Source organism: Triticum dicoccoides, chromosome 7B, assembly GCF_002162155.2.
Source record: "Triticum dicoccoides isolate Atlit2015 ecotype Zavitan chromosome 7B, WEW_v2.0, whole genome shotgun sequence".
NCBI classification, from domain to species: Eukaryota; Viridiplantae; Streptophyta; class Magnoliopsida; order Poales; family Poaceae; genus Triticum; species Triticum dicoccoides.
Genome location: NC_041393.1, coordinates 496,996,164 through 497,010,708, shown reverse-complemented (window position 1 = coordinate 497,010,708; position 14,545 = coordinate 496,996,164). Strand labels below are relative to the sequence as shown.

General features: G+C 46.5%; 1 long non-coding RNA gene across 1 annotated transcript; it reads right to left on the bottom strand.

The window, feature by feature from the left end:
• Positions 1 to 12,723: 12,723 nt before the first annotated feature.
• On the bottom strand, positions 12,724 to 13,656 carry LOC119335152. Its single transcript, XR_005161681.1, has 2 exons — positions 13,450 to 13,656; positions 12,724 to 13,328 (listed from the first exon to the last, which is right to left on the bottom strand). It is a non-coding gene; the product is annotated as an uncharacterized LOC119335152 (long non-coding RNA).
• Between the last annotated feature and the right edge of the window lie 889 nt (positions 13,657 to 14,545).

Here is a 14,545-nt window from a genome sequence, read left to right as displayed (position 1 = left end):
ATCTTAGGAGGCGGCCGGCTCCAAGGTCCATGGCCGTTGCACTCTGTCTCTGACCGGCGCGTACTACCGCCGCCATGATGGCGGGCGGGCGCGCGCGCGTATGTATGTGGAGGCTGGAGAGAAGCGAGTCGATGTGGCAACCGGGAGTTGGTGAGAGGGGTCGGGTCGTTTGAAAAGTACAAAAGCCACGTGGACTCGGTCAAACTTCCAAAGGCATGGGGATGGGAGGATTTATCCTAAGGTTGTATAGTAAGCACGGCTTGCCTAATTTGGAAGTTCTACCTTTCTTTATCGGGGTAATACTAGGACTTAATCGCATTCACGTCAAAATACCAGTTCCCCCTTCTTTTTGTGTTGGGTCCAAATACTCCCTTCGTCCCTGTTTGCATATGGTCATCATATTTCGTGATTTAATTTTCACTATCAATAAAACAAATAATATAGAGTAATCTGCAAGACAACTAAACAAAATGGCAATTTGCCATAAAATTATACCAATGAAAAAATTGGTAAAAATGAATCCAATGATATAATTTTTGTTGCATACGATATAGTTTATTCGATAATTTCATGATCTAAGTTGAGCATTAGAATGTGTGTGCGCCATGTAACTATGGACAAAGGATGTACTCCCTCCGTTCCTAAATGTAGGTCTTTTTAGAGATTTTAAATGGACTACCACATACAGATGTATATAGACATATTTTAGAGTGTAGATTCACTCATTTTACTCTGTATGTGGTCACTAGTTGAAATATCTAGAAAGACTTATATTTAGGAACGGAGGGAGTACAAAATACTCTCACCATGCAGCAGATTGCCACTAACTCTTAATGGCCTTTTGTTTGCGGGCCTAAGAGCCTATTTGTTCATCAGTAAAGTGAAGGAAAATGTAGGAATTTTTTTGTGACATTATTCATTCATCTGGTTCAAAGAATTGGAGAAAAACAGAAGATAAAGAAACATTTCCTTCGATTCTGAAGAAAAAACATATATACAATCTACATAGACCTCTTGTCAGAATTCCTATATCAAAAGTGCATACCCAATGTCCTTAGAGACATATACCATTTTAGTTTTTCCTCTTCATGTTGTTTAATTTCAATCTACAATGTTTCTTAGGATTCATGTGTTTTTCTATCTATTGTGGGGACTTAGTTTTAAAATTATTGTTTATCAGGATTCATGTGTTTCTCTGTCCCCATGGACCAAACACTAAACTTTACAAAAAAAAAAGATTTTCAACCATCTAATTTGCACATGTATTCATATCATACTCGTGCTTTTCTTTCTCCCTCTTTGTGTTTTGTTGGAAGGTAGTTGCCTAAAACAACCCATAAGAGGATGCTATAGCAAGGTCATTCTCACTCTATGTGAGGATCTTTCATGGCCTAGTATCACTATATTTTTGAGTGGAATATTTGTTTACAAAAAGGGGTTTAAATCGCCAGCCTTTGCATCGATGTTATTTACAAAGTCAGTTTTACACAAAGCAGTCCTAGAGAGTTAACTTGTGGCAAGTGCAAAAAATGGACATGGAATTAAAGATTGCAAAGCCAATGTGCATTATATGGTTTGTAAGAAAGATTCTCACAGAATTGAGGATGACACTGTACTCAAGCAACCCAAGCTAGTGGCTAAGTACATAGATATGGGCTAAATGACTAGATGTCTGTTGGTTCAGAACACCAAAGGAGTTTTTTTTCCTCTGAACATGCCAACCCTATGACCATTATTAGTGTGAGCTCCGTCCAGCTGTGAGACAACATTATCCCGAGGGTTTAATGCAATGTTTGATTGGAATTCGGAATGAAGAGCCAAGTTTCATGGAAATAATGCTTTTTTATGAGATTTCTCGACAAAGCAAAATTGGTGTACTTGAAGAATTTCAAGCTTTTTTTGAAGGGCACTGCTGTTGTGATTGAGGTGGATTTTTGGAATTCCACAGTAAGTCTAAGGGCAACCTTCATACAATCTGGCTTGTAATGACATGGTACCTGACTTCTTATGACACTGTTTTGGAGCCTGTGAGATAGGATAAAATTGATATGGAAATACCTGACTCCTTAAGACACTGTCTTGGAGCCTGTGAGATAGGATGAAATTGGTATGGAAATACCTGACTCCTTAAGACACTGTCTTGGAGCCTATGAGATAGGATGAAATTGATATGGAAAAACTTAACTCCAAGGATGAAATTAGATTTACAGCGGGGGTGAGGGATTTGCATAGGATTCCTATTGGCACATAAATAACCACTGAAGAGTTGATGTTGTATGATACTGCATATTGACAGGCACACAAGGGTCAGGAATCTTGTTGTTATTTAAAAAGTTATATTGTTCCTACATTTTCAAATGGTCCAAAAGACCGCAGACACCCCAACCATCATAAGATGTTTCTCGGGTTTATTAAATTTAGTAATCCAAACATCAAACAAAGCCTGTATAGTATCCGACAAACCCAACAATTGAAAGCATGTTTCTAAATGTTCCAAAGCACTCTAGAGATAAAGCTTTGCATGAAAATATGATCAATAGATTTAACCTTGCATAAAAAAGGACAATGTTTACTATCAGTCCAGCCTCTCCTCATCAGGTTATCTTCAGTTAAGACACCTTTTCCAAGCACCAACCACATAAAGACTTTAATCCTAGGAGGCATTTTGACTTTTCAAAGAATATTTTGAGGAAATTTAACCCCATCCTCAAACAGGTATCTATAATATAATTTAGCAGAGTAAAAGGTCCATCTAATAGTATCCTTTTGATCACTGAGATCAAGATTCTCACAAACCTCTTTAATATGATCCCATAATTCTAAAGAATGCCCACATGTCAGGCTTGAGAGGTGCTGGCAGATGGTTGGGATGAATTCCCACCTAAGACTATCACCATGGCCATTAGGGGGCCGACCTGTCGCGCGGATCTAACCACAGACACTTCCACCTAAAGCACCTATTACGTTTCCGGGGTCGTTGACCCGGCGTCCACCGTGTAGAAGTAGATGCCGCCCAGCCGATGAGGAACCGCTCATCCAGCACGGATGCTAGCGTCAGGAGCTGCATGCTCGCCAAGATGCTTAATTGAAATATATGAACACCAAGTTACAAATTCAATGCAGCTTATCTTCAATAGTTGTGAAAGGTAACTCTTTTTATTCTACGTGGGAGTTCAAGTCATGGTCCACTCACATTGAAAAATACTTCATCATAAGTTTGACACTATTTTGCTACTTGACACAATAAGAGCAACTCCAACGCACCGATCAATTTTGTCTGGGCACGTCCGTTTGGGTCGGCGCGGACAGAAAAATCGGTCCAACGTGGCGACCCTAACGAACGCACGTCCGTTTTTCGTCTGCCTGCGACCCATTCTCGGCCCAATTTCGAGCCTCATTTGCGTCGGCATGGACACAAAATGGACGCGCGCACGCTCACCTACTCCCCCCGCTAGTTGGTGGCACATTTGCCATCCTCTCTCACCCCATATCGACAGCAAACCCTCGCTCGCCTCCACCGCGTCGCCGCCCATTTCCGGTGCCTCTGCCAATACCCGGTGCCGACACACCTCCCCCCAATGCCGTCACCTCCCACGTCGTCATTGCTGTGTTTGGCCCTGAGTACTTGAGAGAGCCGACTCCTTAAGATACAACCCGCTTGTTGGCGATGAATGCCAGCAGGGGCTTCCCAGGGCCAGGGATGCTTGTCAGCATAGACTGCATGCACTGATAGTGGAAGAACTGCCCTTCTGCTTAGCAAGGGCAGTATAAGGGCCATGTTAGGGCTTGCACTGTCATACTTGAGGTCGTGGCCTCACACGATCTCTGGATCTGGCACTCTTTTTTTGACATGGCTAGATCACACAATGATATCAATGTGCTTCAACGCTCACCGGTGTTTGCATGGCTTGCCGAAGGCAACAACCTGCCGGTGAATGTTACCATCAACGACCACAGCTACGACAAAGGATACTACCTAGGTGACGGTATCTATCCTCAGTGGACCACTATTGTTAAGACAATCCTCAACCCTGTCAGAGAGAAGAGGAAAAGATTTCCCCAAGAGCAAGAGAGTGCTAGGAAGAACGTCGAGCGTGCCTTTGGTGTTTTGCAATCTCGATGGGGCATCGTTCGGTATCCTGCTAGGACTTGGAGCACCAAGAAGCTGTGGGAGGTGATGACAGCTTGTGTGATCATGCACAATATGATCGTAGAAGATGAACACCCGGAACATATCTATAATCAAGGGTTTCAGTTTCAGGGTGAGAATGGTGTGCCTGAGCATGGAGGAGCAGCAACGTTTGAACAGTTCACCCAATTTCATTATGAAATGCGTGCTTGAGAAATTCATATGCAGCTGCAAAATGATTTGGTTGAGTACATGTGGGCCCATGTTGGCAACCAATAGATGTATCTTATTTTCACATGTATTTGAGACAATTTAATTTTTATTCGGCTTGTAAAACTATGCTTAATTGATTTGGTTTTGAAACTATGCTTTATTTGGTTGTGAAACTATGCTATTTTTTTATGTTTGCTTGCGAAATAATGCAAAATGATGGCATATTTGTTGAAAATGGGCGGCCAGCCGGCCACATCGGTAAATATGAGTCGGCGCGTTGAACGCACTACTGGCCCAAATAAAAAAGAGGGTGGACGCCGAGTGGGCGGCCGACCCAAACGGACAAAAACGCGAACAAAAGCGCCATCCGTTTGGATTGGCGCGTTGGAGTTGCTCTAAGTCTTTTGTGTTTTAAGGCCCATTTCCGAAATTCTCCAAAGAAAGATATGTTTAGACTCATTGCCCAGTCGAAGATGTGGAGGCCAAGATAAATAATGTGAGATTCATGGCCTCAACAGATGGTTGGTTCTTACCGAGGCTTTGTTTCTTCTTTCACCGGTTGCTAGTACGAGGCTCCAACTATACAAATAAGACCTGGAGACATCCATATCTTTTCTTTTTGTTGCAAAAATGGAGACATCCATATCAGCGGACTACCCCAATTTTCCAACATATTTCTCTCTTCCTTTGTGAAAACTTTTCAAAAGTCAAAACAAAAATCACGGAAAATCCAAAAAAATCATAATATAATCGTTTTTACACGGTCTATTTTCTCCAACGATAATATGTCTATCCTATGAACCATGTAGGAACGTTCTGTGCTGTAAAAAGAAGTAGAATGTTCCACGCTGTAAAAAAGAAGGCAGAGACGTTCCATCTCTGATTAATAACTACGTAGACTTTCCCACTTCAGCTACTCGTATTTTACAGCACGGATTGGACTAGTAAGGCATAAATTGCTCGACGAGTTGACGAAAAACATCTATACATATAAAATAATTAAGATACGGTGCGAATGGATATGAAGTCTGAAGTCTGAACGTGGATTATTCGCAAGAACTTCAGAAGAATTTAGCAGGAAAACTTTTACTTTCTCGCTAGCGACACAGATCAAGCGGGTTGAACCATGATGACCAGGAGAAGACGTCGTGTGCCATTCCGGGAAAGTGTTGCTTCGAAGAAACAAAGAAGCCCTGTGGTCTGTTTCATGGACCTTTAAGTGAACAGTAGTCTTACTGTTATTACGGCATGCGTTCAGACCGCTTTGGCAATTCCTTGCTAGATTTTTTTTCTTCTTCTGAAAATGCCGTCTGTGTCTGCCCTAAAAGAAAGGGCCATGTGTGATATTTCCTTCTTCCGACGCAAACAAGAGTATTGGGTTTTACTATTATATTTTCCGAAAGAGTGTCGGATTTTTGAGACAATCTAGATTTGATGTTTTGAAAAGGAAGGTAAAGAAAGAAAGAAAGAATACACTGCGAGAGGACGATGATGTTGGGCCTTAAGAACTCGAGTAAATTGCATAAAACCACCATTTTAAAGGTTAGGTTTGTGAAAACCACTACAATACATTTTTTTGATAGAAAACATCATGTCTTTAGTAATCTTTTTGCAAAAACCACTGATCGACGGATTAGAGTCGTTTGAGCGTGTTTATGACAGATGGGTCCCTGTTTTTGCTTACGTGGCGTAACGGTTTGGGTTTAAAGCAAAAAAGTCCCTCAATTTTCTTCCTCCATGCAGCCCAGACCCTCCCCACGGGGTAGTCCCAATACTTCCTCCACCCGACTAGCATGCCCGCCGCCGCTCCCTCCACGGGCCGCCGCCGCCCCTCCCTCCGCAGGACGTAGGCCGCCGCCGCTCCCTCCACGGCCGCCGCTGCTCCCTCCATGGCCACCGCCGCTCCCTACGCAGGACGTGGGCCGCCGCCACTCCCTCCATGACCGTCGCCGCCGCTCCCTCCGCAGGACGCTGGCCGCCGTGCGCCGTCGTCGCTCGGGACCGTATCCGGTCAAATCGGCCTCCAACGCCCCCGCCCGGCACCGGATCCAGCAGGAATGCCTCGGCCAGATCGGCGTGGTGAGCGCGTGGGGAAACAACGTCCACATCCCCGTCGGTCATGGGGCGGCACCAGGCCGCGGCGACCATCTCTGCCGGCCTGCGACGGCCACGCCGCCCGCGACGGCCATCCCTGCCTGCGACGGCCATCCCTGCCCGCGAAGAAGAGGCACCGGCGTTGCCATGCCGCCTGCGAAGAAGAGCTCGTGTGGAGGCCGCGTCCTCGACGAGATGCAGTTGGCCGACCGAGGAGCTTGAGGTGGTTGCGCTCCAAACGATGCTCTAACCCTCATGGACGTCCGTCCTGTTCTGTTCCCATACCCCGATGGCCACCCTCTCGCCGGCGACGAGCGTCCCGTTCTGCTCGCGCTGTGCTGCTGGTTTTGTGCACACGGGGGCCTAATTGCGTTTTCATTTTTTGATTAAGGGGTGTCCATAAAAATTGTTGGGACTAGTTTGTAAATATAGATAAAAACCATTTGGCATGAAAAGTTATGCCACATAAGCAAAAACAGGGACCCATCTGTCATAAACACGCTCAGACGACTCTAATCCGCCGATCATTGATTTTTGCAAAAAGATTACTAAAGACGTGATGTTTTCTGCCAAAAAGATGTATTGTAGCAAACCTAACCTTCAAAGTGGTGGTTTTATGCAATTTACTCTAAGAACTCGGCCAATTATCCTCGTGGACCAACCAACATGAGAAAGGCCCTTTTTTGAGACAAATCCCAGGTTGGACATGAATGGGCTTGCCGGAAACTGTAGTTAAATGCACCATTGATACATCAACAGATCAACTTATCTCCAATGGAGAACTCAAAACCGCCGCGTCCATCCATAACCCCTCGCGACGCCTTCCCCTGGGTGACGCCAGGGCCCCATGAACCCTAGCGCCGCAGGCCACCCCCTGCGCCTCCTCCTGCCGCGCTGCCGTCGGCATGGGCCACGGTGGCGGCGGGCCTGGCGCCGAAGGCACCTGGGCGGGTGGATGCTGCGGGATCCCATCTGAGGCGGAGGGGCGGCACCTCTTGTGGGAGTCCAAAGGCAGCGGCTAGGGCGGCAACCCTATGCCATGCGGCGGTGACCGAAGATCCATAGCCGGCGGAGCGGCGGCCCTAAGATGGACAGCGGTGGTGGCAGTGCCCATCCGGGGGGGGTTGGCTAGTCTGTGTGGAGATGGTAACGGCGGTGGCTGCGGATCCAACGCCCCGATCGGATCTGTCGCGGGGTGGCCTCGCGCCGACCAGCGGCGCGTGGAGGGACTGGTGAGGAGATGACGGATCTCCGCTGGAGTACTGACGGCGGCGTACGTCTTTGTGGCGAGGTTCCGTTCGGTTTCAGCCAGCCGCGAGATCGGGACGACGTGGCTTCCGGTGAAAACCGCGCCTGACCGCGGTCATGGTGGCATCTCCGACGTCATTCCTGAAGGAAATATGTCCTAGAGACAATAATAAAATTATTATTTATTTCCTTATTTCATGATAAATGTTTATTATTCATGCTAGAATTGCATTAACCAGAAACTTAGTACATGTGTGAATACATAGACAAAACATATTGTCCCTAGTATGCCTCTACTTGACTAGCTCGTTAATCAAAGATGGTTATGTTTCCTAACCATAGACATGTGTTGTCATTTGATGAACGGGATCACATCATTAGGAGAATGATGTGATGGACATGACCCATCTGTTAGCTTAGCATTATGATCGTGTTAGTTTCATTGCTACTGCTTTCTTCATGACTTATACAAGTTCCTCAGACTATGAGATTATGCAACTCCCGAATACCGGAGGAACACTTTGTGTGCTACCAAACGTCACAACGTAAAAGGGTGATTATAAAGGTGCTCTACAGGTGTCTCCGAAGGTATTTGTTGGGTTGGCATAGATCGAGATTAGGATTTGTCACTCTGTGTTTAGGAGAGGTATCTCTGGGCCCTCTCGGTAATACTCATCACTATAAGCCTTGCAAGCGTTGTGACTAATGAGTTAGTTGCGAGATGAAGCATTACGGAACGAGTAAAGAGACTTGCCAGTAACAAGATTGAACTAGGTATGATGATACCGACGATCGAATCTCGGGCAAGTAACATACCGATGACAAAGGGAACAACGTTTGTTGTTATGCGGTTTGACCGATAAAGATCTTCGTAGAATATGTAGGAACCAAATGAGCATCCAGGTTCCGCTATTGGTTATTGACCGGAGATGTGTCTTGGTCATTTCTACATAATTCTCGAACCCGTAGGGTCCGCACTCTTAACGTTCGATGACGATTGGTATTATGAGTTTATGTGATTTGATGTATCGAAGGTTGTTCGGAGTCCCGTATGAGACCACGGACATGACGAGGAGTCTCAAAATGGTCGAGACGTAAAGATCGATATATTGGAAGGCTATATTCGGACATCGGACAGGTTCCGAGTGATTCGGGTATTTTTCAGAGTACCGGGGAGTTATGGAATTTTCCGGGAGAAGTAATGGGCCTTATTGGGCTTTAGTGGAGAGAGGGGAGAAGGGCCAAGAGGTGGCGCGCGCCTCCCCCCCGCCCAAACCGAATTGGACAAGGGGTGGGGGCGCAGCCCCCCTTTCCTTCTCCCTCTCCCTCTCTTTCCTTCTCTCCTACTCCAAATAGGAAAGGGAATCCTACTAGGACTTGGGAGTTCTAGTAGGACTCCCTATGCTTGGCGCGCCCCCTAGGTCGGCCGCCTCCTTCCTCCCTCCTTTATATACGGGGGAGGGGAGCACCCCAAGGAGACACAAGTTGATCTTTAGCTGTGTGCGATGCCCCCCTCCACAGTTTTTCACCTCGGTTATATCATCGTAGTGCTTAGGCGATGCCATGCGTCGGTAACTTCATCATCACCGTCACCACGCTGTCGTGCTGACGGAACTCTCCTTCGGCCTCAGCTGGATTTAGAGTTCGAGGGACGTCACCGAGCTGAACGTGTGCAGATCGCGGAGGTGCCGTGCGTTCGGTACTTGATCGGTTGGATCGTAAAGACATTCGACTACATCAACCGCGTTACTTAAATGCTTCCGCTTTTGGTCTACGAGGGTACGTGGACACACTCTCCCTTCTTGTTGCTATGCATCACCTAGATAGATCTTGCGTGATCGTAGGTTTTTTTTTGAAATTACCGCGTTCCCCAACAATTCCCTTTTCGAGGCATCATCGTTGCAGGTCACGTCAACCTGATCGGGAGGTTTCAGGGGAAACCCTAGATCTGGGTCTACCGGATTGGACGATGACGGCGCTTTCGGTGTCGTTCTCCTCCCTGGGGCATCGTTTTGGAGCAAGTGCTGGCTGGAGGAGACAAGAGGAGGAGTTGTGCTTCATCTTGCCCACTAAGGACGGCGGATCACGGCGGCGTGGCGCATTGGAGACTCGGCGCCCGATGTGCGGATATGGACTCACGCAGGAGGGTGACGCTATCTGGCATCATGGTGGCGTCGACAGCAACTAGACCAGACAAGGTAGATGCAGCAATACAGCTCTAAAGATGGTTTGGTGGCAGGTAGCTGCAGTGGCCTCATACCCGGCAGGCATCCTGGTTGAGGAGTGCGCCGGACCGGTAGGCGCCCCATATCCGGCAGGCGTCCTGGTTGGGACCTCAGGTCTTATATATTAGGTTTGGCTGCGAGGTCTATTTGGTATTAGGCCCACACTATCAGCATCTCTTCATCAACTGGATAGAAGTAGCGACATATGTTGCCTAGACGGTGGCCTTAGTCTTACTGTTGTATGACTTTATAAGGTCTTGTGTGAATAATTAATAAAATGATCATGCATCGTCCAGATACAAAGGCCGGGGTCTTCCTCCCTTTTTAAAGAAAAAACTTATCTCCAATGCTCACTTTGGTCCATGAACTCGAAAGCGCAATTGACAGCTCTCTGAACTTGCCTAGAGTGCTCAGTTTAGTACAAAATGCACATGGACGCGCCAACATCTCAGTTGCATCTAGCTTGTTTTGTAAATGAGCGCGCCGAGCAAGTTTGGGGAGCCGTTTGTCGCGTTTTCGAGTTCATGGACCAAAGTTAACATTGGGGACGATTTGATATAGGAATGGTGCATTTTAATTCCTACTAGCAATGCCCGCGCGGCGGCACGCCGCGCCCCATTGATTTATTGTGTTTATATATGTTGTTTGTATGTATTGTTTACAGCGAAACTCAATTAGAGCAAGAGACCTAGATAGGTGAGTGATGTTTTGGTTTGTTCAAAAGTCAGACCTCTTTATCATATATATGATTATTTCTCCTTTTTTCTCATAATAATTGCTGAAAGGTAATTGATATTATGAAATTAAATATGCGTCGAACAACAATGAGAGCTCCAGGATACAAAAGAACTAATATATGTGCATAAATTTGTATTCAATGTTGCAATAATGCCTAAGTAGTAAAAGAAGATGACACAATATACCTGAAAAGAAACATGCAAGTCCTTGTTTCGTTTTGTTATTGCATACAATTTCTTGTATGTATCTACTGTTGAACGTGTACTTCTTTCTTGCTAGATTGGTTCATATTTCCTTTATATTGGTTGAAGGAAGCAAAAGCTTAAAATATTGCCTTGGCTATGTTGTTGGGCTAGATGCTCGCTAAAAGTGTTGGAGTGTTTTAGTAGAATAGGACCCCTTGACAATTCTTCCTTGTATTCAAAACAAATGTTACAATCTATCTGGAGGAAAAATATTCCTACATCCCCTCTCCCCCGCAAGCTCGGCGGGCTTCTCACTCCATCATGATGCTAGGTGTAGTACACTTTCCCGTATGACCATGTCTCTGACAAATTGTAGAAATTTTGTAAAAAAATGGTGAATTCGCATATGCTCTCTAAGTAGTGGTGGTTCCATGCTATGATTCTGCTTAAAAATGTGCACGCTTACACGGATTTTTAAACAAATTATCCAGATTATATATCTTGCTCCCATGCCTTCAAAAGTCATTTTTGTCCACAGGTTTGGATGAAGCATTATTGTTCATACAAAAAATGTTGAAACCCTAGTTGATCAAATAAATTCACTACCCTAACTATTGACACTGCTAGTTTGCCATGATATGAAATCATTCCACACTGTCACTTACCTTATACCAAGTTGCATCTACCTACTAATAAAACATGGTTAATACCAAGTGCATCTAGCTATTAATAAAACATGCAAGTAATGGCACTGTTAGTTACAGAAAATATAGAAAAGGCTGGAAAGCATTTAGGTTTGAGAGTTTCTTGGAAAACTTTTGAAGAGAAACTGTTGAGAGGCATGTCCACCAACATTGCAATGCCGCTAGAAATGGAGTAATTTACAGAATCATGGAGACAGGCATATAATTACTGCTTCCTTCTAGCCCAATCTTAGAGGGAACATCCAACAACTAATCTTGATTGCTAAAGATGTTTAGATAAACTACATTGATATTAGAAATGTAGTTGTTAACCAAGAAAAAAATTGTAGCTTAATGTTGAAATTCATCTTCATGCACCACTTCCGTATACCAAAAACCATTAATATGAACCATCATCCTAGCTCACTGTCTCTCCCACACACACTAATTGACAAAGAGAAAACGAAATAGGATTTCAGAGGGATGTTGCCCCGATCTGTGGACTCGTCAGGACCGAATTGCCTGGCCAGACACACGCACCACCTATCATAATAGATCATTACCACAACACATCCCACCCATCAAAACACGGGACAAAAAACAGAAGGGAAGTTTCCACGGAACCTACTCCTCTGAACTCTGAAGTCGTCGCCTTCGCTTGTCGTCTACTCCTAATTCCTCCTGCATTGCATAAACCCCGCACGTAACCAACCATCAATGTCCAATGACACTTTTCTTTGTACACTTTCTTCTAATTAATAGCAGCTAGTAACAGAGAGACATCAGATCAGGCTGGGACGAAAGAAGGAAGCCAGGCGGCGACCAGGGCTTGGAGGAGGCGATGGCGGTGGCAGGACGGTGACGGGGATGGGGATCTCTTCGACGGGCACTCGATTGGGCTGACCGGGGATTGGAAGCCGACAGTGACATCGTCGTGGATGCACCAGTAGAACGCCGGCTCACCGCATGCCTGTCGTAGTCGCAGCCCCCGCACCATGCTCACGCCACAACCCGCTCATGATGCTTCACCTCGGCGAGCTCGATGCGGTCGTCCCCTGACGGCACACACGAGATCATGAAGACCCACGACACGTCCTCACGCGTCATTCGCGTCCTCCAGGCCTCTGACATTTATGCGGCAGAAGGCGTACGTCAATGCAGAGGGCCTAAGGGCATGTACAATGGAAGCACCCGTAGGTGTAGCTCCATCCTCTCCACCTAGATAAAGTATGATGAAGCAATAATATTAAAAAACAAACACCCAATGCATTAGGCTGCCTCACGGGGGTCACAGTCTCTCTTTTTCATCGCATGGAGAGAGAGTTTGCCTGTGTTTATACCCATGCAAGCTCAACTTTCTCTACTTTTCTTCCTCCCTCTCTCCTTTTTGCTACTTTGGTCAAGTAGGAGTCGGCCTCCTCTGCAGGCACCCGCTTTGGTCTGCAGGCAGCACCTCAAGCCATTTGGGACCACCCGAGCCGACGTGGATAGCTGTGGCAGCCGTCCACGCTGTAGCGTTGGCCTTGCCCTAATCGCCGCGTCCTACCACGACGCATGGCGACAGCTTTGGAAGATATCCACCGTCGAGATTGTCCTACGCTCCCCCCACGTCCAGTCCAGTCCTTTGCCCCGCCCCGCGAGGAGGAGTTCGGTCACCTCCTATACTCCGTCGCGGCGGCATCGGCCTCACCCTCGCCGGAGAACCTGACTGAGCACACATAGGCATACGTCGCGGACAACGTCGGCCGAATCTCCTCCCTCCGTCGGATGGAATGACCACCAAGAACAGACTCGGACACCAAAGACGGAGACCCTAGCCAATCAAAACAACAACGATCTAAGGAATGAGACCAACACCAATCTCTACCCCGTAGCAAGCACAAAACTCTTGAGAACCGAAAACACCACCACACACCCGGGGCTAGAACACCCACCAGAATGGCCACGTACGGCATCGCACCACCAGCACAGAAGGGATGGAATTCTCCAGCACACCCACAGACTGAGCAGAAACACCAGACGATGCAGGAGGACGACGACCAGCAGCAGCTCCACGCACTCGAGGAGGCCATCCCGGACGACAGGGACCACTACGACAAGAAGAGAGTCGAGCCATGGACTCAAACCGTAAACAAGAAAGAACAAACACACCAGAGCAAGTAGATGAAAAGCAACAAGGAAAAACACCTATTTATAGCAGAGAAAGGGTCGGGTAGAAGGACACAAAATCAAACACGACATGCCAAGAAACGGCAAGTCTAGATAAATACACATAAACAACACGGCCTGCGGAAACCAAGACACGCCCATATTAATAAGCGAACCACCCCACCGCCCATGCCGCTTCGACCGACAGCAGTTGGCTAAACCCATACGCAAGCAACAGACTCCCATGTAGTCACATAATTTGAACCATCTCCCCTTGTCCTTTTGCGCCTAGACAGACAGCCGAATCTCTCGATCAGCGGCTACAACAGTTCCCATTGGACGTCCAACCAGCCACACAGAAATTTGCAATCATATGGTTTGTCTTTTTGCGCATGAACCAACGACCGAATACCCAAAATCACCGCTTCCCCAGACACGTAGCATGTCTCCAACGGCTGGTACGCATGCAGCGCTGAAATGACCACGTACACGCATGCACACCTCGGACGACCATACACTCTCCGGGGCATATATACACAAAACGTTGCATGCCAAAGCGTCCCATACAAAGGGAAAAGAAAATTTGAAGCCGCATTGCCAGCTAGAGCGGCACATAGAAAAGAAGAAAAAGTGAAATGCCACAAGGTCAAACAGCCTACCCCTAGAGCGGCACATAGACAGATTAAAAGACCCAAAAACTACACGGTGGAACAACTTCCAAAACCAGGATGCAAACGCTAGAGCTACACGGCAATGAGGCAACCACGTTCAAAAAATTTCAAACAAAAAACTGAACACACCACTCATTTCTACACAGTCAGGTACCAAAAAAGGGCACGTGCCATGTCCAAAACTCACCATGGGTCATTTTCATACAAGTGG